The sequence below is a fragment of the Saccostrea echinata genome, unplaced genomic scaffold, assembly GCF_033153115.1.
Source record: "Saccostrea echinata isolate AGI-Se365-2 ecotype Australia unplaced genomic scaffold, CSIRO_AGI_Sech_v1 ptg000036l, whole genome shotgun sequence".
NCBI lineage: Eukaryota > Metazoa > Mollusca > Bivalvia > Ostreida > Ostreidae > Saccostrea > Saccostrea echinata.
The window spans coordinates 4,094,331-4,117,742 of record NW_026889785.1 but is presented as its reverse complement, the minus strand read 5'-3'; the positions used below and the strand labels follow the sequence as shown (position 1 = coordinate 4,117,742).

Sequence of the window (23,412 nt, the reverse complement as noted above, 5' to 3'; positions counted from 1 at the left end):
CATCATACAATACAAAATAGGAGCAGAGCAAACACGGACCTCCAAACATCAGAGGTGGGATCAGGTGCCATGGAGGAGTGAGCATCCCCTGCCGACCGGTCACACCCGCCGTGTGCTCCTTGTCATGTTCGGGAAATAACGGAAAAATCCGTCGACAATTCAGTGTGTAAATAATGACCTAACAATTAGTATGAAAAACGTCAGTCAGCATTTGACTCAATGATAAATTGTATTTGCTGACAAGGTCATTGTATCGACCAAAGAACTTACGAAATGATGACTTTAAACGAGACAGCTGATATTCTTGTTTCATCAACTTATTTGTCAATAATTTACCTCGTTTTAGAAATTGTACATACGCAGAGCATGCTCTTGCGTATCGAATCAACTGAGAGATATATACCCCGTATGCAGGTGATGAAGGTATATTGCTGCATAAGTAAGGGAAGTTGACGATTGAAAAGTTAAAGTCATCACGTTTATCATAAAGCTTGGTTGTTAGATTACCATTAACGTCTTTTTCAAGTAAAATATCCAAATATGAAACAGATGTGTCAGACTCTGTGGTATCTTTTATCTCAAGTTCACCAGGATATATCGTATCGACGTAAGAATTTGTTTGAATTTTTAAAAAAAAAAATTTTTCCTCTCACCCTCGTAGGTTTTGAAGTTTATAGGTGACGTTAAACGTAGAATTAATTTCAGCCAGCCTGTGTCCTATCTAAAGTACAATGATCTAATTTGTCTAGTCATGGTCAGTCAGTTGTTTATAACTTTGTCATTGTCCTATCTATTATATATATAGCATGTAATTGAAGTTGAATAAATCATAGTATCTAAAACCATGCGTTGTACATGACATGGTGTCATAAGTGAAAACATCCACACCAATCGGAAGCATCCTGTATGGAATTTAGGCAAAATAACGAATTTAGAGAAAATTCTTTTATAATGTAAGGAGCATTTCATTTTGTGAAATTTAAACAATACAACAATCATTTCTTGGTAAGTATGTATACAGTACCATTGACTGCGACTACTGTATTATTTTAGATATACTTTAAAGTCCTATTTTTTGTGTTTTGACATGCCCTCTTTTCACTACAATAAAGGCTTCCACCACTTTTCATTTATTTATAAACGAGGAATGGATATTGCATTATATATATGAAAAGCAAATTATGTCGCTATTTAGTTTTTTTTTTCTATCTTTCAATTCCTTTAATTTTTTTTGTATTTAGTATTAACATATGGTTTTTATTTAGTATTAGCATATGGTTGTGTGTAAAACAACGAAAAATTGTCTATATTTTGAGACTGTCCCTTTCTACTACAATCAAGACAAGGTAACACAATTTCATTCTTATTTTTCTTAACATGGTGCATACAAATATATATCAAAAATAAAAAAAAAATTGCCCGTCCCTTTTCGTAATATCCAACTACAATGGGCCTCGTAAATGACATTCCTTTTGTACAAGATTATCACTTTAAGTTGCGTGCAGTAAATTGACTTGAAATTCCATGCGTTGGACATATGGAAACCGATATGTATGTACAACCTGTGAATTAAAGCTGAGAAAATTGATAAAGAGACACAACGTCGAGAGGTTCCAATCTTGTTTTGTTGTAGAGACATTTCCCTTCCAGATCTTGACCTGACTCTGATAGTGACGAAGTTCTTTTAGCACATCTGACAACACGGCACGTCGCCCTTGGTGGTACAGTGAAATACCCGATATATGTAGATAACGAACAATAATTTCGTTGAAGTTTTAGAAAATACCGAAAATGAAATTCCCATAAAGAAAACTTATGAAATAGAATTGGATATTGTAACGAACCTTTACAATTTGTACAAATTAATTCAAGCGACGAAGACAATCAGGAACCCAACGAAAATGATAATAACCCGACTTGCATGAATTAAACTGATGTGCTCAATTGTTTACACAAAATCAAAAACTTTGCAAAAAGTCATTATAATGATAACAAATTGTATAATATCAGTGACCAAAATCTACAAAAATTATTGAGTTAAAACATATCAAACAATTATGGATTCTTTTGTTAAAAAGTGCTGCTACGTACGTTTGTCTGTGTGTGAATCAGCAGACGTCACTATATATATTTAGGACACAACGTTTTTTAAAATAGAAGAAGCAAAAAGTAGAATTTCTTATGACCTCCCAGTTCAGATTGGATATATGCAAAATTAAGAATGTTGCAATTTTATTATGACTCTGAATACAAGTTTGTGGACAAAAGTGACTTAGCTTACTGTGAAATGGACACGGGTAGAGCTTATATGGCCATATCTGGACGTAACCTGGAGTCCATCTTGAAACCAGAACTCGGAGGTGAGTTCAGTCATGGGTTAATGGATTATTGTACAGAAATGGATGCACTGGCTTCTTCTTGAATGTTGTCAGAAACACAAAAAAACACGGCAAGAGAACCCCGGATTAATTCAAATTAGAATGGTTAGGACGAAATGATTGGTCTTTGCACATATTCATATATTGTAAGTCAAAAATGCGTTCGAGATTGGAGGGTACAGCAAAAAGCTTATCAACTTTTGAGGAAAGCCTGCAACAGAAAAACAAAAAATTAAGATTCCACTACCAACCTGACGTCATCATCCCTCATGGTGACCTGGACTTTCTTGAATAATCCATCATGACATTTTTTACTGGAAGGAACAGACGGCCATTTTTCACTGTATTTTTGCTGCTCCCTTTTCTTTACCTAATTCCTTATCGTCGTAGTTGTACATGTACCCTTGTCGTTTTCTGTCACTTGCGTCGATCCCGGTACTTTTGCTTCTTAATGTTCCCATTACTTACAAATCCTTTTCGTCACGTGTAAGTTCACGCATTGTGAATATGTATTCTTTAATCTCTTCACTGCCAGAAGACAGTGATTCAGGATGCAAATTATTTCTTTAAATGAGCTTGCATCTCGAATAGGAAAGGCATTCTGTTTCTAGAGAAATCTAGAAATGAAAGGCCAGTTAAAGGTACTTTTAAGCTGCATGTCGTTGCTTGTGCCAGATAGCTGTGTTTATGAAATATGAAGATAACGAACAGTATTCAATCTCTAAAGTCCAATGAAAGGATACACATTTGAAGTAGAGCAAACACGGACTTCAAAATGTAGAGGTGGGATCAGCATGTAGACCTGTATGTCCAGGAGAAATTCACACCGACCAGGGGAGCCAATTTGAGAGTCGATTATTCCGAGAAATGTGTAAAGTGTTGCAGATAAATAAAACCCGGACACCAGCTTACCACCCGCAGTCCTACGGAATGGTTGAACGTCTTAAAAGAACCATCAAAGACATATTATCTAAATATCTAACAGTACATCAGACGGACTGGGACAGGTACGTGGATGGTTTAGTACTAGCTTACAATACCACCCCCCCCCCTCCCCCATGAAACAACTGGGATCACACCTTACAGAATGGTGTATGGAAATGAAGCTTCGATACCTTTGGATATAAGGACTGAAATAAATGTTACAGAAGAACCATCAACTAATGAATCAGCATATGTGAGAAAACTAGAATTAGCAACAACTGGTGAAATAGTGCGGGAAGTTACAAGAAAAAATATCTCAACGCCAGAAACGATACTACGACAGAAAAGTGCGAGAAATAAATTATGACACTGGTGAACTAGTCCGTAGTAATCAGCCAAAGATTATTACTGGAACAAAAGCAAAACTTTCAAGATCTTGGACAGGCCCTTGGACCATAGTGAAGAGACCGAGTGATGTTCTGTACCAAATAAGACACTCGAAATCATCAAAATTACTAGTGGTACATGCTGACAACTTAAAGCCGTTCAAGACAAACGTTCCTGGAGCCGCAGTTGATAATTTATATCGAGACGATGATAATGACAACATGACGGGTGAAGAATTACATGGCGACGGCGAGACAAGCAAGAGGTTACGACCAGACGATACAGCTGGACCTGAAGTTCGTAATCAAACAGTACCCGATGACCAATCAGAAAGAAATTTAAGCAACGAAATTGGTATTGACAACGCGCCTAGGACGCCAAATAAGAAGACCGAAAAAATATTTTGACTTCACTCTTTCATAACGTAGAAAACAAGCAAGGTGTAACTATATGGATTATCATATCTGCGAATATTGTGGAATTTCAATAGTGCGACGAAATAATTTAGTGAGACATATTAAAGAGAAACATTCCAGTATCATTAGTTTGCTAAAGTGTTCGTATTGCCAGAGACAATTTGTGAGAAAATCAAATTTAAAAGAACATTACGTCCGTGTGCATAAACTCTGCGAAGAAAATGTGAGAAACGAACTGTCAAGTTGCAAATCGACAAAAATGCCGTATCAACAAAAAGAAGAACTGAAACCTGTGTTCGTAATGGACCCTTCACACGAAGACATATCTTCCGATGAAGAGGAGTTCATTGACGAAATTCCGGTAAACACTCGCTCTGTAACTGACATGTGTGAGGACATTGCAAATGACGATGAATTTAATTTAATGGATGCAATGGATTTTTGTATGGACTCTGAGTTATTGAGCTCTACCGATGAAACTACTGGAGACATTCTAAGCATTGTAGACGATATAACCGCCCAAAATCCGGGATTAGTCGATAGTCATGAAGACCCCCCAGATGTCACATTGGCAAAAGAAGAAGAAGGAGAGACCGTTCGAAATGATGACAACGACCAGTTGATAAATACGGAGACAACTACAATCTGTTTGTATCTGACTAGAACTGTGAAAACATTCAAAAATGGAAGAACAGAGGAGACCTGAAACACGTCAATCAGCCATTCAGAAAATGTAAACTTAAATGAAGTAGATGTAGGAGCCATTGCCCTAGACATTCTCAACGAAGTACCCATTCAGTTTTCGTGGCCATCGGTTCGGGTCGCGAAAACATTATAAGAGACATTTGCTTGTGACTTTGTATTTTTTCTACGTGTTTAATAATATGTCGATATAAACATGTGTGAAATATGTAAATATTACTTTTAATATAACTTGTTTTAATTCAACATGTTTTTTATGCCCCTGGATCGAAAGATCCCGGGGGTATATTGTTTTGTTCTGTCTGTCTCATAGGCACTCCCCAGCTTAATTGTTAAAAAATATATATCTACTATACTATAAACATAACAAGGCATGAAACTAGCCTCCATGTTGGATTCCGCTTAGGGGCACTTTCTGACTAATAGCGAGAATTTCTCGCCGAAGTCGGACTTTTCTCAGACATCGGAAGCTGTCATTTATTGAAATAAAATCAAATCAGGTTGAATCTTGCAGTACGTTCGTCGCATTCACGCGTTTTCTAACATTTCTCTGCAAACCAGGTCTCCTCGGCCGGAACTTAAAGGTTTTGGGGGTATAGATAAATCGATCGTCGTTTACCTTCAAAGTAAGCTAACGAATGAATGTACCGTGAAATAAATATAACTTTACACCAATAAGACCTTGCAAGATTTTATAATACATGTTCAGGTCCATAAAAAGCTGTTTCAGTGTGTTTGTGTTTGTGTGTGTTGGGGGGGGGGGGGGTTGTTCAACTGAACAACAATTCTTTGACAAGAAAAAATATAGTTGAAGGAGGACAATCGTAAGTCAGGTTTGTTTTCTATTGCATAGTATTAGTATATTCATGTATTGGCAAAATTATCGGGGCGAAAGGAGGGGGGGGGGGCACGTTTAAAAAGATAAGTCTTCAATATATATATATAAGCAGTCTTGAAGACAGAAGCAGATCTATCGGGGGGGGGGGGAGGGTTCACCACATTTTAACTTTTTAAGAAAAAAAGAAAAGGGGGAAAATATTCAATATAAAAGAAAGTCTTCATAAAACTTATGCTTTAATACTAATTTTTACTACAATTATTTTTAGTTTCTATTACCACTTAATCATTTTGACCCCCCCCCCCCTCCTTTTGAAATCCCTGATTCGTCTCTGGAAAGTGTGTTACTTACATACATGTAAAGTATAACTTTTATTGCAAAATAAATGAATATGCAAGTACATGTATATGTTATCCTGATAGCGGGACTTATTTCTTATAGATGGATTCATACAAATATACTATAATAAAATGAGACAGTTCTAAAGTTTAATAACAAGTTCAAAAATTTAACTAAAATATTATACAAGTGGTTTGGATGTTTTAAATATTTTGTAAGGGAAATTATTTCTAAATATATATTTTGGCATGTTCACATCACCATTAATATTTACAAAGCTGAAACTAACTTCATCAGCTCACTCTTTGTCGATTTTATGACTGTGTTCGGACTGTGTTCCACTGAGAATGATACATGTAGCACGCATGGCATTAGTTTTGACCAAAAACCAGCTTCAGTCCATTTAACAAATGCAAGGGTAGCTAGATTAGGAGTCATTTAATAGACTAGTTTACTATGTATATGTCATTACAATGAAGTTCCTGAGCCCCGCTGATTTCACTGCGACAACCACATATAAACACAAACATATACACAAAGAGCTAAACTATTAATTTTGCAAGAATATAAAGTGTGAATTTGTACACACGTTCTTGACAACTACAGTATAAAGGATTCAGGGGGGACAATTTTTTGATTCTGATAGGTGCTGGCAGATTTTGGAGAAAAAAAATCTGTCCTTGAAAGTGTTGAAAAAAAACTATTTTCCACTGGGAATAAAATAAATTATTTGACTTTGAGTGATGGTATCCTCACCCTCAACTCCCGCTCCCCGCACACACTAATTGTCCCATTTTTTCTTTATTTTTTCCTACCCACTTCTTTGGTGTAGTAGAAATAAAAAAAAACAACTTTCCCTAATCATCTTGGAAATAAAAATTCTGTCCTTCAATGACATGAAAATAAACATTTTGACTCTTTCCCTTTAGAATCAAATTGTCCTCTAAATTTTATTATTCTGCTTTGGTGTCATCATTTGTACCATCACTGAATTTTCAAAAAAAAAAAAAAAAAAAGAAAGAAAAGAAAAGAAAAAATAGCAAAAAAGCCAAGTCTTTTTCCTGTGTATAGTTCTTTTTCTTCCAATATAACTCACAATTTTCGTGCAGAACTTTCTTCTGCAAATATCCGCTGTATTTTATTATATTTACCCCCCCCCCCCGGGTCAAATCCACCACTGTATTGAAGACTCATCTGCTTAAACGTGCCCCCTCCTTTCGCCCCTATAATTTTGCCAATACATGAATATACAAATACTATGCAATAGAAAACAAACCTGACTTACGATTGTCCTCATTCAACTATATTTTTTCTTGTCAAAGAATTGTTGTTCAGTTGACCCCCCCCCCCCCAACACACACAAACACAAACACACTGAAACAGCTTTTTATGGACCTGAACATGTATTATAAAATCTTGCAAGGTCTTATTGGTGTAAAGTTATATTTATTTCACGGTACATTCATTCGTTATGAAAAACAACGTTAGCTTACTTTGAAGGTAAACGACGATCGATTTATCTATACCCCCATAAACCTTTAAGTTCCGGCCGAGGAGACCTGGTTTGCAGAGAAATGTTAGAAAACGCGTGAATGCGACGAACGTACTGCAAGATTCAACCTGATTTGATTTTATTTCAATAAATGACAGCTTCCGATGTCTGAGAAAAGTCCGACTTCGGCGAGAAATTCTCGCTATTAGTCAGAAAGTGCCCCTAAGCGGAATCCAACATGGAGGCTAGTTTCATGCCTTGTTATGTTTATAGTATAGTAGATATCTATTTTTTAACAATTAAGCTGGGGAGTGCCTATGGTCTGTCTGTCTGTTTATCTGTTTGTCTGTTGTCAACTTTAACCTTGTCCATAACTTTTGATTGGTTGGAGCTATGACTTTCATATTTCACATGTGTATTCCTTGTGACAAGACCTTTCTTTTAGTACCATCTTATTTGACCTTTTGACCTTGACCTACTTTTGCAAAATTTTATGAGACTTTAACCTTGGCCATAACTTCTAAACAGTTGGTGCTTGGGGTTTCAAACTTCACATGTGTATTCTTTGTGACAAGGCCTTCCTTTGGATACCAACAACTTTGACCTTTTGACCTTGGGGTTTGACCTACTTTTGAAAAACTTTAACCTTGGCCATAATTTTTGAACAGTTGGTGCTTAGGGTTTCAAACTTCACATGTGTATTCCTTGTGACAAGACCTTCCTCCGGATATCAACCACTTTGACCCGTTGACCTTGACCTAGGAGTTTGACCTACTTTGAAAAACTTTAACCTTGGCCATAACTTTTGAATGGTTGATGCTAGGGCTTTCATACTTCACATATGTAATCCTTGTGACAAGACCTACCTTTGGATACCAACCACTTTGACCTTGACCTTGACGTTCGACTTTTATTTAAAAAACTTTAACCTTCGCTATAACTTCAGAACAGTTGTATCTAGCAAGTTTCACAGGTGTATTCCTCGAGACAAGATCTTTCTTTGGGTATCAACATTTCTTATCTTTTGGCCTGGATTTTGACTTTCATTTGAAGAAACTTTAACCTTCGCCATAAGCTGCCATACGGGGGCATCAGTGTTTCACAAACACATCTTGTTTTTATGTAATTTTATTTGTTTAAATAGTTTATTGAACAATTTTAGTTTTGCATTGTCAGCGTATAACATATAATTTTTTTTTATTGCGCGTGATTTGTATACATGTTATAAGTTTTTGTATTTATTACGCGCTATCTTTGTATTTGAACGGAGTCAAATCTTAAGGTAGGGGGAGTTTTAAAAAGTATTATCTTCTTTAATATCTTTCTTCATAATTAATTCTTCACACATTATCTACACTTAGGCTATAAATCTTATCCGTATATTAATCGCCCCTTTTATCACCCCCTGCTGACCCCATAATGACCATTAACTGTGTATAGACTCCTGATCGTAAGGATTTTATAATGTGCTCCTAATCGTCAGGAGCGGATCGTGAGTATATATAGCGCGACAGAATTTTAGTACAGTGACATGTAGTTAGTTACTCGCTCTCATAGTTACTTACATGTACTTGCTAGCACTTGGATTATTACAACGTAACTTCGCCTATGTTTTTTTGGATTTATATGTATATGTAATTTTGTTTACTTGGATTTTATACTGTGAATTATTTTTCCTGAATATTTCTATTTGCGATGTGTTGTGTAAATAAACTGTAGACTAGAAATAATTCTGCGTCTATTTTCAAAATGTGAGGAACAAGGATTAATTAAAGTCATTCATGCAAACTGAAATCATGAAAGATGCTGTAAGACCGCTCGGTGCGGCGCTACATATGTCATAAAATGAAATTTCTAAAAGTGTTTAAGACTGATAGAGATAAGAATTTGTCAGATGCATTTGAGTTTGCTTAATGTCATCTAAACACTTTCCATGTGAATGAAAAATTTAAACAACATTCTAAACAATTAAGACCGATGGCTGAAATCATCTCAGAAATGAAAGAGAACAGTGATAGGCTGTTTGATGTTTATTTTTGATGTTGCCAGGATACATGCACTCTGGAGGGTGAGTAGTACTTAATAAATTAGCAGTTACATGTATTGGCATCCTTTTTTCATTTGCTTTATATTAAAATGGAATTAAGAAGTTTCATTATAAGTATTAAAAAAAATACACAAAATGAATAACTGTTTAACCTTGAAGATATTCTGAGTGAACCTTTTTTTCTTAGTAATGATTATATGCAAATTCTTTCTTCTTCAGGAAATTAAGGAAGGTCAAGAAGAATTTAAATCCCAGAATCTGTTTCTGTGTATCGTACATGAAGGTAAGGATCTATCATGTACCGATTTTCTCCTGACGCGAAGAATTTCTTCAAGGAGGTAGAAAAAAAGTACGCTTTGGGGTGCTAGAACAGTCTTCGGCCATAGTTGTGGATAGCAGCGACGAGGAGGACAGTGCTGAAGACGTGAAATCCATTAGGAGTCCTCTCGGATCAAAATACATGAATTAATTAGGTCGTTTGACACTAATTCTCTATGTATTTACATCCATACCTCAATAGATACTTTGAAGAATGGCCGGCAGTATTCAGATACCCCTTGAAATCCCACAGGCGAGAATTCAAGGGGCAAAGGGTCTCCTGGACCATATGTTAAAAGTAGAACGAAATGTAAGTTCCCTTTTCATTACATGTCAAAATGCTTTCTTATATGGAGTTGAACGCCCGTATCTCAAACATCGACCCCTTTTGTACCATGGGTATATTGAAGTCATTTGGAAGTCCCTACCACTTTTCTTGATGTATTTTTCCATTTATATCTTGAACCCACAGTTATCTTGTAGTTTTTATGTCGGTCCCATTCAGTTTGAGATCATGAAGTTTGACTAAATTATCATACATGTCTTATTCTGCTATCTGCATTTAGGGAAAATGAAGTTAAAGTTTTGCTTAAACTGTATCGTTTAAAGTACAACAAATAGTTCATGTATTTTGGAACTATTTCTGACTGGAACCTTTTATTGCAAGAAACTGCTAGACTTTTATGTTTCAGGACAACAAATAGCAGTCAGGTAGTATTGCTTTTCTTTTCTCTGACCTACATTTATTTATGTTTTATATTTTTCAGGCCCTCCTCCCAGGGCAGTCGGAATATAGTGGTGGCCATCCGAGCAGTGCAACACAATATTCTATTGGATAATGGGCCAGTACTTCCCCATAGACAGGCGTACAAGTTTAGGATTAGAGGGGAAATACCAAGCTCATTTGCTGTATCCATACTCGAGGAGTTGGCAGACAAACAGGAATGTTTTGAATTTCGTTCTAAAAAAAAAAGAGCGCAGTAATAAATATTTAATGCATTAATCCGTTCATCTCTGTTCATATTATACTGTTTGCAAAATGATAAAAGTTGTAACCATAGTTGACTTCACTGATTTGTACACTTATGTGTGTACTTTAGTATGTGTTTTAGTAATCTGAAAACACTTTGTATTTTTCGTTTTGTATGTAGCATATACGCCAACATGTTTGGTGAATAAATGAATTGAATTGAAGATATGACATGGTGAAAAACATTTAAACTTAAAAGTCTCCTCACTGTAATGAAGATTTGTGATAAGCTGTTCTCCATCTTTTTTTTTAAATTGGTGAAACAAAGGGTCTGCTTAATAAAAGAATACATCATGGAATAAGGACTTCTATTTGTTGTTAATTAAATGTGTTGAGCCTAAAAATAAGGGTGCTAATTTAATTTCTCCCCGCAATCATAAATTGAGTGTTGTTTCTGCGTACACCCACTCGAAACATGTAGAGTGCAAAGATGTACGTAAAACCTATTCCTTGAGCAAATCTGCGAACAGCAATTATGATTTTGAGAATTAAAGATTTTTTTCATAGATAATATTTCAAATCTTCCTTCACGGCACCTGATCCCACCTGTGAGGTCTGTGTTTGCTCTGCTCCTGATTTTTATTGTTTGAATGTACTTTTAAGCTTGAATGTTTAGAAAAAAAGATATATATTTCACTGTGATGTGTTTCCATTTATCTGCAAAATTTTTCAGGCTGTCTGTCTTGAATTTAGTTACTTCTTACTGTAGTAACCGTTGCACAGACTTCTCCTGCCTATCAATTTTTTTCTGATATGTGTAATTGAACTGTCTTGTTCTGTATCTCCTCTCTGGTCGTAACTGGATTGAGGATTTGCCATCATCCTGTTGCCGTAACTTCCTCCAAAGTTATTTAAAAAAAATAATTCCTGTTATTTCTGTGCATCATTTATGTCTTTCAGTCTTTCCCCCACATCTTCAAATAATTTGTTAGCTCAATTTTTTTTTTTCATTGCGATTGCATAACTGATAGTATCTTTTGATAATGAAGGGTTTCATTCATAGCCTTCTATTAACTGAGAAAGCATTCAGAAGCCCGTTTAGAGAATCTGAAATACATTTTTGCAAATAACTTTTAGTACAGACAGAGCGCTCATAGCCCAGCTGTTTTTGAACCTAAGCCTTCTTGACCATATTTACCACGAATAAATAATATATATTTACACCAAAAAAAGATTTATGTTTCTATTCATTTAATACGGAACTTTCGTGATACGCCGGAATCGTGGTTTACGGCTGACTTTTACACACAGCAGTCACGTGATAATAAGCAAATGTAGGGCATTGTAATGGCGAATGTTTACATCGCAATGAAATATTAAGCAGACGAAATTATTCGAGGTCTTAAAAAAAGGAAGAACACAGATACTCCCAGCCACTACTGGTGTTCTTTGCCAGGGTGTGCAGCAGACGGGAGGCCAGTTGAGGCACTTATCCCTGGATGCAAGGCGTCCAATTTTAAGAGGAAACTCAAATTATGAAGGCAGTGGCCTCAGCAGATCTTTCGAGATGAGAAGTTTTCTCCTAAACGATACCACTCCGTTTGTTCCCTACAATTTCCAGATTGCTGTCCTACTGAAAACAATCCTATTCCCACCCTATTTAGTCGCTACAATTTCAAGATTCCAAAATAGAAACCACCTCCATTGAAAAACGTCAGCATGCATATGCGAATACAACCGCTATGAATATACATGTATACCTCTACATCAACAGAGAAGAAGTGTGAAGAGGGTCAATGTAAAAAAAAAAAAAAAAAAAAAAAAAAAAAAACAGGGCCATCCAGGAAGCTGACTAGATTCGAAGAATTCTTGATGACACTCCTCAGAATTTGACTTGGTGTCAACACCTCTTTACTTGCTAACTTGTTTGGGGTAGCTGAGAGTCGGGTATACCAAATATTTTGCACATGGATTTATCTCATATATAGGGTGTGTTACTAAGAAATATAAGATTCAAACTGCAAGTTCACTAATTTGTCTAAATTTCAAATAAAAATCTAAATATTGTTAATATTTTATGAAAATATCTTATTATATTACAAATGGTTTATTTCCTTAAATAAATTAATTACTGGTAATTGGTAAATATATTATATATATATTTATTTATTTAGATTCACAAATAATATAATATAATTCACACAGAATACTAGTATTTTGACTTTGAAAAGTATTAATATGTAAATGTATTTTATATAGGTATTTGGACCTCAAATTAAATGGCCTTCAAGAGCACAAGTAAGGAAATTCATGCCACACTCGTTCAAGAAAGCTTTTCCTAGGACAAGAGTTCAGAGTAATCAACTGAACAGAGATGTTTGTTCAGCGGCAACGTACCCCTAAAGCACAGCATCAAACATACAATAACTTAAGAGCCATAACACATTAAAGTGCCTTGTTGGAAACACTCCCTCTGGTGACTTCTCTCTTGTGTTTGAATTATGGGGAGGGAATGTTTCAGACAGATATATAATGGCTAAAAGTGGATTTCTTGACCTAATTTCTCCTGGAGATGAGGTAATGGTGGACCATGGCTTTTAAATAAAGGGTTACTTACTTGAAAGGAAGGCAAAGTTGATAATACCACCTTTTACGATAAAATGTAATTAGGAAAAGGGGAAACAACTCACAGCCTCTCAAGTGCGTGATACACGAAACATTGCTAAACTTCGAATACATGAAGAGAGGGTAATTCAGAGATTAAAATGCCTTCAACTGTTGTCAACTGTTAAGCCATTATCTTAAAAAACCATCATAGCAAGTCAGATAGTCACTGTATCTGCTTTTCTTCGTAATTTTGTATCACCACTTGACAAACGAATAATGATCTTCATATGATGCATGTAATTGTACTATCCAAACATGTGTTCATCAATGTTCTATGATCATGAATAGTAGCTATGCACATAATATGACATCTGAAACATGTGCTTAAATTAAATAAAAATTTTAAATTAAATCAAAAGAATAAGATCTTTTTTATGTATCTGAATGTTCATTCCATTAAGGCATCTTAATACATACCAGACCTGGGTTCAATTACTTTAAATGTAATGCATTGAATTACAATTACTTTGAAATTTTTACAATTACAATTACCATTACCCTCATTTAGAAAAGTAATTAATTGAATTACAATTACTTTGTTTAAGTAATGAATTACATTACACATTACATTTTATAAGAGAAAAACACAAATTTTATGACCACACAATTTATATCTATTAACACTTCTTTGCTTGGTTGATATGCTTTCCCTCAGGTCTGTAAGTCAGAGTGGTATTTGGATTTTGTATTCACTTTTAATGTTGTAGTTTTGTTCAGTCTCTGATGTTAGTTCCTCCGTTTTTTTTTTAAATAAATGTATTAATGTCACTTGTTTTGTGGATTCTTTGAAACCTAATGATTTCTTTTTTTTCAAAAAAATTCTGGCCTTCTTCAAGTGATTTTATAACTGTCTTGTCAAGAAGTTTTCTATTAAAACAAATATTTAGTATGTCTGTCAATCACCATTGAATAAACATTTTTTTTTAAAGTAAGATATAGGATTTTAATTTTAAGACTTTAACATTATAAATAAAAAAAAAAAATAACCTCTCGGTGACCTTTATTTGTTTCAGTGTCAATAATAAAGAGAGATTTAAAACCAAAATATAATTGAAATGTAATTGAAAGGTAATGGTCATTACTGACATTTTTTTTTTTGACAATTACTTGTAATTGAAAGATGAGTCCATTACACATTACATCCAATTACTTTGAAAAAATGTAATGATTACATTGCATTACCATATTACCCCAGGTCTGATACAAACTGTAATGTACATATTGTATTTATTTTTTGAAAGAATTTAATCATATGATCATGATGATTAAAATATATTATTGTTTGTTCCTAATTTATATTTATCAGTTCAGGTATTCTGCCATCAACAAATTATGAATAAATAAATCATGTACCTTAGACCAAAAGCGTTTTAAGTTTTTCTTCACTGTTATAATCAAGAATGCCATAAATTAGTATGCATTACATGCTTATCTCATTCACAAATTTGTTACTCCGCTATACTCCGAGAGACATAATTGCAACTTTCAAATGTTTGTTGAAGAAATATTCACATTTTTGTACAATTTCCTCAAATTTCAAAGGATCATAATGTATTTGCTCACAGAAAAATCCACATTTTGTGTAAAAACACAGGAGCTGAAACATTTTTTTTTTCAATTTCTTTAATAGAGTTGTTGTTCAAGGACTTGCATGGGTTGTTTATTGAATGGTGAACTTTTACTTCTCCTGTAAAGTCCTGTAGTTTTATGTAATTGGCCAATACAGGATGAGATGACATGAGGCTTAAAAATTGTCCCAAACACATGGAATATCTGTTCCGACTTGAGTGTGACAGTCTTTGTGCCTCTCACAGAATGAAGCCACAGCAAATATCGAAGCCGTACAGTGCTTACACGACCCATCATCTCTAAAATCAAGAGAATTTTTGTTCAAAGTGATGAAGTATTGAATATGAAATTTCATTACATGAATTAAGTGTATTGAGCAATTTATATAATCATAAATGCTTGTACGCTGAGACAAGGCTCCCTCTATGTTTTTTTTTTATGAACATTAGTATATCTTTATGAAATAACGTTTTCGATAATTATTGCTTTAAATCCTACTGGAGAATCTGTAGTCATAATGTGAAAACCTGAATATTTACACTACATCCACCTGAGTGAATCTGTTCATTGCCCTCAACAAATATCCAGGTCTTGTACGGATCTGCATCCTGGCTAGTGTCAGGAACTGTGTCACACTTGATGTACTGAAAATCATCAGACAGGGGGGACACATTCACTTTATCAACGTGGCTGTTTTAGTCTGTATCCATTGTCTTGTCTCTGTCTATGTTTTCAACCGAGAATGACGTACTCCAGCCATCGTTCAAAAGTTTTATGAAAACATCGGAAATCTCAATGTTCGGCAGTTTTATGAGATCTTCAGACCACCTATCAACACTTGTTATATTTTGGAAAACTTTATCTCCAACAGTTTGACATCACCACCCTGTAATCATCTGCCACTTCTGAATTTCAACTGCCAGTTCACAAAGTCTTATCAAATGATGTTTTAAATATATTGAAAAAGCTATACCTTTAAGGGATAAAAAGTCTTTCAGCAAAGGAACTTGCCAAGAATTGAAATTATTATAGTCGTAATCGCAGTCTATATCTAATGACGCCATCGTTTACGATGAAAACGGAAGTAAACATGCCCTACATTTCACATTTGCATGATGTAAAAATCGGGTCGGAAACGTATCTCAGAAGTCACGTATTAACAGTAACTTTTCTTCCCTTAGAATGAATCCTTGCAGTCTGATATGTTTTTTTGATAAGAAGAAATTAAATTACGCTGAATGGTATCTACACGCGCCAGTTGACCAAAGGACAATTTCTGGATTCATTATTATTAATTTTAAACAAGGGGCGCATTCCTCTCAGAGAAAAAAAATTGTTCAGAAATAAGCGTTAGATACCAATGTTTGATTTTATGTTTGAATTTTTCGCCGAGAGGAATGCGCCCCACTGGAAATTTTAAAATAAGTCTGCAAAATAGAAAGAAAATTCCGGAAAACTCGAAACCGTGATAGGTTTTAGCCGTTACAGTGAAAAAGCAAGCATCCGGTCTGAACAAAACTACCTACCTCTGCATTGATGAAGTCTATTAGATAAAGAAACCAAAATTAATCATAATGAAAACGGTGACTTATTATTTAAGACATTCATAGGCCATATTTGGTACTTTCTGAATTTAGTTCTTTGATTTTATTATGTAGAGCTTGATTAATAATCTATAGTAGAAATCTATGAGAAGCCTAAAGCATTTTGGCGTTTTCAATTTCATCTTGGTGATTTATTGAATGATGAGTTTGCTTTAGGTATCATATTCGTACATGATCGTACGGTGGTTGATAAATAACCATGTTCTCTGCAGGCAAGATGTGAGATCGCAGTTGGTACTCTTTGATCTGGGTAGGTTCTAAACACACATGCAAATAACCAAAATTTGGACGTGTTGCAGCTTCGTATGCTGCTTTGAAAAATGGTACACATCCAGGTAATATTTGTGATCCGAAGGTGATGATCTGGCGGGAATTACGGTAATTCTTGAATAAAATCACATTTAGACAGTTCAGGGATATGGTCCTGGCATATTTACCAGAAGGGTGCAAGTTTTTCGTGCCAACACCTACTGCGACACGGGACCTCGGTTTATAAGGACTGGTCTCCACGTCCTGCAGTGGATTCGAACCCGCAACGAAAAAGATCAACTCCTTACTCCGCGACTATAGAGCTAACGCTCTAACACTGCGCCACGCGGGCGACTTCAACGGTAAATAATAGTCACCAAGCACCTTAACACATTGATGGCATGAACTGTAACACTAGGAACAAGATGTAGAAGTTCTTTTTCCTATATGAGTCAGCTACATTTTTGTATGCCTATCTGTAGTTTCAAAATAAAGGTTGATGACAACTTGCACTTAATTCTGGGACATGCTAGTACCATCAGATTGGTTTGGTTCTTGGATGTCCTTTTGTAGCTTACTAGCTTGTCCTGGTGCAATTGCTATAGGAGAAAATAAATCTGAGTAATTATCTTTAAAATAATATGGTTTGATGTTCATTAGGGTTGTAGTAATTTTAGTGACTAATCGTGACATGGTGACCTAATTTCCCTATAGAAGAAACAATGAGCCAAGTATTTCAGAGCTGTTAGATTAAAGTTCGTGTTTTGGTGAATGTTGCAGGATAACCTCCTTGGTCTCAACATGTAGTTCAAAATATAAAAGACTCAGCTTTTATTCTTTCAAAACAACATTTTTTAACCTCTGAGGTATCTTGCAACATTTAGGAGAACACGAACTTTATTTCTTAAATCTACATTGCCTGATTACGCATCACATAACTATTTAATATTTATTTGGTGTTCACAAGAAAAAATGGCTTAAATGTTATTTATCAACCCCTATAAATGTACTTCATCACAATTTATTCATATTGCAAATATGAATCGAAGAATACGGAAGCAGAGAACATTTATACATTTTATGCCAAGTGCAAACAGCGCTCAACAGAAAGTGATTGTCAAGTCTTTGACTAGTGAGCAACACGATGTCATCAGTGAAATCGCCCTGAATTTTTACACGGGAACTTATCCTCTAACGAAGAAGTATTAAATCAGCTGAAACCTTACCAGACGTACATTCGATCACTGGGATCGAGAGAAGTCAGTACGAAACAGAAACGTGGGATTTTATTGAAACATCTACCATTAGTATCACTGTTACTGAAACCCATTGCTCATCAAATAGACAAGAATGGCGAGAGAAATGATACTAGTGTCTAAATTAAAATACGAACATCTCCTTAAAAAATCGAGGATAAAGAAGAGCCTGTTAAACAAGACACCGTGAATGAAGACAAGGATCGAAAACAAATGTCTGAAAAGACATTTACCGATACAACAATGAATGAATCAATCAATGACACCTCACAGAACGGGACTGGTTATGTCAGTAAAACTCAAACAATAGGAAAACCTCCTGGTGTGTCCATGAAACGACGCAAGAGACACATTTCTTGGCTTACGTACCGAGTGTTAAATTTAGAGAGAGAGAGAAAAAAAGACTGTTCTTGTAAAAACAACTTTTATTGTACATAATGTAATGTATATTATGAATGATAATAAATACAATAATTGTGACTATTAAAATAAAAATTGGTGTAAAAATGTACTTTTTTTTTTTAAAATTTTTCATGGTTTTTAACAAAATCCAAATGGTAGTGTATCTAAATTGGGTAAAATTCTCCTTTTGGTGTAAACCATTTGATATCGTTTAGTTTCTATGCGGTTTAACAGCTTTCTTTTCCGACTGTCCCTTGATATTTTACAGGGGTTGATGATTTCAATTCGCTTATCTGGTGTTGTACAGATCAAGGATTTGATAGCATCGAAATTAATCACTTTAGAATTAGCCCAGTTTAATGTAAACCCACGAACTTTACATTCTTACCAGAAACTGCGGTATGCATAATTTTTGGGACCCCCGACACGAATTCTACAATGTAACCATCTTCTGGTTTGATCTCGTTGGTCAATTCCACTAAATAGTTTATAATGAGTAGATATTGCTAGTCGTCCGACTTTTGGGTTTTGAAAATGACACTTTCCGTATCGAAATACAGAACGTCTTCCCCCAACCGATCTAATACACTATATAAACGCAGCCGCGCATGTGCAGTAGTGAAACTTGCCAAAAATATGTTTGTTTTGCAATCCGGAGGTATAAAACATGGAGTGATTACTTCATTCAAATTGAAGGGTGTCCTTGGAAACAATGTGAAAATTGTGAGGGACTTTAGTAGGATCCGAGAGAATCTGAAAAAAATTATCACATTCGGATTCGTGAAAGAAAATTGATTGCTTCATGCTTAGTCTCTTACCAAATTTTCCACCAAAACTATTGAGACAGAGCTTGGCTGATTTTTTTTAATTTTGTCGTACTCTAAGTTTATGCCCTCTTTTTCTTTGTATTGTCTAATATATTCTCTTTTTGACTCTTCACTTGCACACTCGGGAGGAAATCCCGAGGCTTCTTGTTTAATCTTAAGGAACGTATTAACATACTTTGCAAACAGACCCCCGTCATCCAAAGTTGGGTCATACTGAGTCGATTGCTCAAAGTGATAGACCTCGTAAATTTTTAAAATTTGGTACCCTTTTGATACTGCCATTTGGATTTCGGGAGTACATCACGTGCCCGTGATGGCTCCTTCCTCTACAGAACAAGTACAGGCATGCTGATTTTCAGCGTCCGCACAAGTTCGACACAAAGGAAATTTCAGTTTTCCTTGAGACCGCTACGGAAGCACAGGGTGGTACAATTTTGTAGACTTTAATTTTAGCAAGACCGAAATAGTTCGATATATCCTGAAAATCCTCCGTGATAATGGTCGGATGACCCACGGGATAACGACAGTATTTATTTGTTGAAGGATAGAGACTGGTGAAATCGTAATACTGAATGGTTTCGTCATCTTTAGCTTTATAATGGAGTTTTATAGCATTGGTGCGTCCGCCAAAGAAACTGTCTCGGGGATCTAGCCTGTCTTGCAGATCCAGAGTGTTGATAAATTGTTGCAAGTCGGCGTTTTTCTCCAGCTGGTAGCGAAACTGGTGCTCCCATACGACGACCAGATCGTATCCGAGCTCTTTGAGTCTCTTTCTCGCTTTTTGGTCATCTTGAAGATTTCGTCTAATGTCTAGTTCGTCGCAGGGTGTTTGACATCAGATCGATTCTGCTGGAAGCAATCCGGACATCCGTGGTGCACACAGCCTAACAAAAATACACACACATAAAAAACAAACGTTTTCAACGCAAGATTTCCCCCGTGGGGACCCGGGGTGACAAGAATAGGTCCCCGGCACCTCCATTCATGTCGTAAAAGGCGACTAAATGGGGCAACCTGTTGGCCGTGGGTTGCGACCCGTGTTGGTGGAGAAGGAGATCCTGGTGGCTGAGGTCTGCAGGTGCTGGGTGTAACGCACCTGACATGACCAACACTCCACTTTGGCCCCATATTCATCTAGACGGGAGGTCAAGTTTGGCCCGACTTGATCAATCGGCTAGTCATGTTTGTTTGTTTGTTGTTTAACGTCCCTCTCGAGAATTTTTCACTCATATGGAGACGCCACCACTTGCCGGTGGAGAGCTGCAAATTTTGTCCTATACTCGGCACTTACGGCCATTGAGCAGTGAGGGATCTTTTTCGTGCCAGCACCTACTGCGACACGGGACCTCGGTTTATACGGTCTCATCCGAAGGACCGGTCTCCACGTCCCACAGTGGGATTCGAATTCCTTACGCCGCGACTCTAGAGCAGACGCTCTTACCACTGCGCCACGCGGGCGACGGCTAGTCATGCCGAGCTGGTAATATCTGCATGCCTAAGTATTGATGTTTTGCAATTATTATAATTTTATATCAGATCCATTTTGCAATTTCCAATACACCGACGTTTCCATGTTGATATATATACATCAAGCGGTGGCTCAGGGTCAATCAGGCATATCATGTCTGAGTATAGTTTCTTTGTATCCTCTGGGTGTTAGTCTTACTGGATTTCCGTTGGACTAGATATCGCCCTTGTTGGCGCTCCGAGGCGGGCGGGGAGCAAGGATTCTGAAAATTCCTCCTTTAACCATGGCTCTTTCAAAAAAACGTTGTTACCCACCAGGTTTGGAAATATCTTTTAATGATGAACAAATCAATTCGGTTGTGGAACACTGGCCCCGCTTCGTCACACTTGAGGCACAAATCTCAGATCAACATACAAAGCCTTTGACAAAAAATTCGCCTTTTCTTATACAAAAAGGAATACAGGGAATTATTGGTACGCCGAAATCCGTTAAAAAAATGAAATCAGGAGCTTTACTCATTGAAGTAGCATAATTTCAGCATTCAACTTCTTTGTTAGCGTTGAAATCACTTGCAGATATACCTGTACTTGCAAAAGTTCATAGTGGACTCAACCAAAGTAAGGGTATTCTATTTGACAGAGATCATGACCTGGATGATATTTCTGAAAAGGAAATCCAAAATGAATTGGAGTCCCAGGGTGTGGTCTCTGTAAAACGGTTCACCAAGAAACGTAATGACATCATTGAACCTACAAATACTTACCTTCTTACCTTTGGAATGCCAATCCTTAATCCTTCCTACGAACATCAAAGTCTGATTGTACCAAATGAAAATTGAATTCGTTCCAAATCCGCTTCGGTGTTTTAAATGCCAGCGATTTGGACACGGACAAAACAATTGTAAAGGCATAGAAACGTGTTTCAGGTCTGGTGAAGAGGGACATGATGGCAAAGGTTGTCAACAAGATCCTAAATGCGAGAACTGCAAAGGTAACCATATGGCTTCCTCTAAACAATGTCCTATATGGAAAAAAGAAAAAGAAATTCAAAAGGTAAAAGCTGAGAAACGAATACCTTACCCGGAAGCAAAGAAACTAGTCAACATGTACAGTGTTTTTTTCACAGGGGAACATTATGTAATATGCACGGTATATAAGTGGTCTTAAACATAAATGGAAAATGCTCAGGAACATGCTGCCTTGAATTTTGATTTAAAACAGGATTTGCAAAAATTAAACAACAGTATAAAATGTGAAATACATGTACATATAATTTTGATAAGGATAACACAATGAACCATCTATCTAAGGCATAGTATGAGAAAAAAAACCTATATTACAAACAGTGACATTCTTAATAATACATGTTCATATACATGTACCTGTATAAGGCAATCATTTGTGAATGCTTCAAATTGAGTTCACTCAGTGTCACAAATTACAAAGAGGAGAACTTTGTCCAATTGTGTTACACAGTGGAGAAGGTGATACAGGAATACTGGCATAAGGTGAAAACAATGGAGAAAAAATAGGAAATTAAATTTTAAAGTTAAGCAAAGAAAATCGTAATACATGATGAAATAGAACAGGCATATATGTACATTTTTATTTTTTATCACACTCTAGCTCATGTGTCATTTTAATTTTATATATGATGAAATATGTGTCATATGAGGCAATCTGTTCATGACAGTAGTAGAAGTGTAAACAGTATACTGTATAACTATTATGGCAAGGTTAAGGTTTGCATTTGGCATCCTTCTTTGGCACTATTGTTAAAAGAAATGGACATTGCCTTGTTAATATGGTGAAATGTATGTCATATGAGGCAATTTGTTCATGGCAGAAGTAAAAGTGTAAACAATATGATTGATAACAATATGGCAAGGCTAAGGTGTGCATTTTGGCATCTTTGTTTGGCACTATTGTAAATAAATTAAAATTTGGGTTGGGATTATGTCTGAAATTGTCACATGTTTGCTCATCATGATTGTCTTAACATCATTATTTAGCTGTAATTAATAGAACATGCTGGAAAATGATATTAGCAATTGAATTTATAGGATTATATGTATTTTGCACATGTATATCGCAGAATGTTTCACGATATGACATTTTTTCACAAGAAAACATTATGTAACAATTGCAGTAGTATATAAAATGGTCTTAAAGAGATGGTGATGGCTAAGGAACATGCTGCCTTATATTATTGATGTAGAACAGTATTTCCAAAAATTAAACATCAATATGGAATGTTGAGTACATGTACATATGACTATGATAAGGAAAACACAACTATGAACAATCTATCTAAGGCATATTATGAGAAAAAAAAATTAGATTACATGCAGTGACATTCTTAATAATACATGTACATATACATGTAGGTGTACATTCCTCAATGTGTCCAACTGAGTTCACTCCGTGTCACATTTTACGAAATAAGAACTCTGGGTCAACTGTGATACTGGTATATTTGGATATGGTGAATTAAAAAACATTATTTCCTATAACTCTGATCTTAAACACAATAAAGATCAAAATATCTTTACTGTTCATG

General features: G+C 35.7%; 1 long non-coding RNA gene across 1 annotated transcript in view; it reads left to right on the top strand.

Moving 5' to 3' along the window:
• Positions 1-23,412, top strand: part of LOC133200049 (uncharacterized) — a 127,492-nt gene that overhangs the window by 34,475 nt on the left and 69,605 nt on the right. The gene's annotated exons all lie outside the window — the stretch shown is intronic.